The sequence below is a fragment of the Benincasa hispida genome, chromosome 9, assembly GCF_009727055.1.
Source record: "Benincasa hispida cultivar B227 chromosome 9, ASM972705v1, whole genome shotgun sequence".
In the NCBI taxonomy this organism is placed as follows: domain Eukaryota; kingdom Viridiplantae; phylum Streptophyta; class Magnoliopsida; order Cucurbitales; family Cucurbitaceae; genus Benincasa; species Benincasa hispida.
This window is the reverse complement of record NC_052357.1, coordinates 12,849,989-12,853,933: the sequence shown is the minus strand read 5'-3', so window position 1 is coordinate 12,853,933 and position 3,945 is coordinate 12,849,989.

Genomic DNA, 3,945 nt, shown 5'->3' with positions numbered 1-3,945 from the left:
TACGGGATCCACCATCCGTTAACTGCCAGGCACTCCACTAAAGACCGACAGCTGAACTCTCCTCACTACAGATATATTATGTGTCCATCTTAACCAATCAGCAGTACGACAACCCTTCACAAATCGCTCGTAAGTACAGCTGGGTCAATAACCCATTATGCCCTGTAGTTACATTTGTCTCCTTTAGTACCACTGATCCCTCTAATGAACATAAGTCATAGTCCTACTATGACTGAGTCTTCTCTTCCAAAGAGAAGTTGTGGCCACTATGTTCAAGCCCCAGAATCAGCCCTTAAAGACCAATCTCTCTACTTATCCATGCTTCGGGAAAGGAGTGAATTTTATCTTGTGGATTGAGTTTCCAACTCCCAGATCAGACAAGTCCCCAAAAAGGTAGGCATTTGAGTTGGCAATCTGGCCACGGTCGCCCATACTAATCAAAGGATCGCCCTCAAAGGCAGGAGTTCACAAAACACTCAGGATGAGGTCGTGTCACCTATGGTCGTTTAGGTGAGATGCAAGTCTCTAGTATCAATGGGCGTATATACAGAATCTAGTCATCTCGTGGTCCAGGTCTTATACAAACTCTTGTATAGGACACCCCCGCTCCACGTCTCCACATGAATGGTCAAGATCTACCATCTGTAGTAGTTTACAACACTTGCAAACCTCTACAAAAGGTCGTATCCGTAGTGTCACCAGGATCAGGTATCCCACCTTAATCCTTATATTACAGACCGATTTAGGTTATCACTTAAGGTATGATCCACTTGTATATCACATATACATGCATAAGTTCACATAAGATAACCAAGGAGCTTTGATTTATGATTATTGTTAAAATGTCAGAATTAAATAACACTTATTTTATTCATTGAACAATGTGTATCTTTACAAAACAAGGAGACTCCGGGAGAATTAGGACACCAATCCCTACAATCTCCCATTTGTCTTAATGACTCGGGAGACTAATGTACAATACAATATAAAAATGTACAATATACAATAAACTAGGGCATACCCCAGTATCATCTCCCACTTGTTCTAGACAAGATGCCGCATGTCCCGCAGACCCAGACTCTCCAGGTGACCCTCTAACACTTTAGCTGTGAGGGCCTTTGTAAAGGGATCAGCAACGTTGTGCTCCGATGCGATCTGCTCGACTATCACATCACCGCGACGCACAATCTCACTGAACAGGTGATATTTTCGTTCTATGTGCCTACCTCGACGATGACTCCGAGGCTCCTCCAAATTTTTCACAGTCCCACTGTTATAAAAATAAAGAACGATAGGAAAATCCATATTTGGAACAACTTCCAAATCTGTAAGGAACTTCCTCAGCCAAACAGCCTCTTTAGCTGCTTGACAAGCTGCTACGTATTCGGCTTCCATAATGAAGTCGGGGATGCATCCTTGCTTGATGCTTCGCCAAACTACAGCCCTTCCATTCAGAGTAAACATTGATCCCGATGTTGATTTGCGAGAATCTCGATCGGTCTGAAATTCAGAGTCTGTGTATCCTGTAAGAATCAGATCCTTATCTCCATATACAAGCATGTAGCCTCGTTCTCCAAAGATACTTGAGGATCGTCTTGACCGCCGTCCAGTGATCAAATCCTGGATTGGACTAATATCGACTGACAATCCCTACTGCATAGCAAAGGTCGGATCGAGTACACAACATTGCATACATTAAGCTTCCTACAGCAGAAGCATAGGGAATTCGTCTCATCTCCTCAACTTGTTGAGGTGTCTTAGGACATTGATCCTTAGACAGAACGATTCCATGCCTGAAAGGTAACAAACCCCTTTTGGAATCCTACATCCTATACCTGATCAACATTTTATCAATGTACGATGCCTGAGACAGGGCTAACCGTTTCTTCTTGCGATCCTGAATTATCTAGATCCCGAGAACATACTGTGTCTCACCCAAATCTTTCATTTGGAACTAGGCAGCTAGCCAACTCTTAATGTCAGTCAGATATCCTACATCATTCCCAATGAGTAGGATATCATCCACATACAGTATCAGGAAAGCTACTGAGCTGTTGATGATCTTTTTGTAAACACAAGGTTCATCAATGTTCTGGTCAAAGCCAAACGACTTGACAGCAGTGTCAAATATGATGTTCCAAGATCGAGATGTTGTTTTTAGCCCATAAATGAACCTATTAAGCTTGCAAACTCTTTGCTCTTGATCTGGAACTACGAACCCCTCTGGTTGAGTCATATAAATGGTCTCCTCAAGATTACCATTAAGAAAGGCAGTCTTGATGTCCATTTTCCATATTTCATAATCATAAAATGTGGCTATGGACAGGAGAATCCGGATAGACTTAAGCATGACAACAGGTGAGAATGTTTCATCATAGTCAACTCCCTCAAACTGGGTATAACCCTTTGCCACGAACCTAGTCTTAAAGGTTTGTACCTTTCCATCTATACCTCTCTTTCGCTTATAGATCCACTTACACCCAATAGGTTTGACCCCATCAGGTGGGTCAACAAGCTTCCAAACATTATTGAAGTACATAGACTTCATTTCCTGGTTCAATGTCTTAACTCATTCATCTTTGTCAATATCCTCCATTGCTTTCTTAAAAGACAACGGATCCTTGACCCCATCATTCGTAACGACGTTATGGGCTTCAGTCAAACCCATGTAGCGATCCAGTGGGTTCATAATCCTCCCACTACGTCGAGGCAGTCTCAACTCTCGAGCTGGTTGACTAGACGTTCCGACCTCAACAACTTTTGTTGATCTGTCGACCTGTTCAACAACTCTTGTTGAACCCTCAGCAGTCTCAGTCTCACTTGAGATCTCATGTAAAACGAGCTTACTTCGTGGCTTATGATCCCTCATGTGATATTCTTCCAAGAAGATAGCATTAGTGGAAACAAACACTTTGTTCTCACTTGGATCATAGAAGTATCCTCCTCTCGTTTCCTTGGGGTAGCCCACAAAAAGGCAAACCTTCGAACGTGGTTCCAACTTCTTTGGGTTAGTCGCTAGCACAAGTGCCAGACAGCCCCAAATCCTGAAGTGGCGTAAACTACCTTTACGGCCTCTCCATAACTCAAAAGGTGTTTCAGAAACACTTTTCGAGAGAACGGTGTTCAGGATATAACATGCAGTCTGCACTGCTAACTCCAAAACGAATCGGGAAGATGAACATAACTCATCATAGACCGAACCATGTCCAACAAGGTCCTGTTTCTCCTTTCTGATACACCATTTTGCTGAGGTGTTCCAAGAGCCAAGAGTTGGGATGCAATCCTATGTTCTATCATATAGTTCTGGAATTGGAGGTCTATATACTCTCCACCACGACCAGATCGTAGTGTTTTTATCTTCTTACCTAACAAGTTTTCAACTTCAGCCTTATACTCCTTGAACTTGTCAAGGGCTTCAGACTTATGTTGCATTAGGAAGAGATACCCAAACCTTGAATAATCATCTATGAAAGAGATGAAATATTCATACCCACCTCGAGCTCTAACATTCATCGGACCACAGAGGTCTGAATGTACAAGCTCCAAAACTTCCTTGGCTCTGTAACCTTTTCCAGTAAAAGGTCGTTTGGTCATCTTGCCTTCAAGGCATGATTCACATACCGGCAAAGAGTTTTCTTCTAAACTCTTTAGAAGTCCACTTTTCACCAACTTCTCAATCCTATTAAGGTTGATGTGACCTAACCTTAGATGCCAAAGATGGGCATTTTCCTTTAGAGAAACCTTTGGTCTTTTAGCTGTTGTTGTCGTATTGAACATTTCAGTGTTAAACAAGGTTTTTATGACTAACGGCCTTAGTACATATAAGTTATTTTCCATTGAACCATAACCAATCTCCATTCCATTCTTGAAACTAAACACTTTATTCTCAGAAAAGGAGATGGTATAGTCTTGTTCAATGAGACAAGAAACCGAGATTAAGTTCCT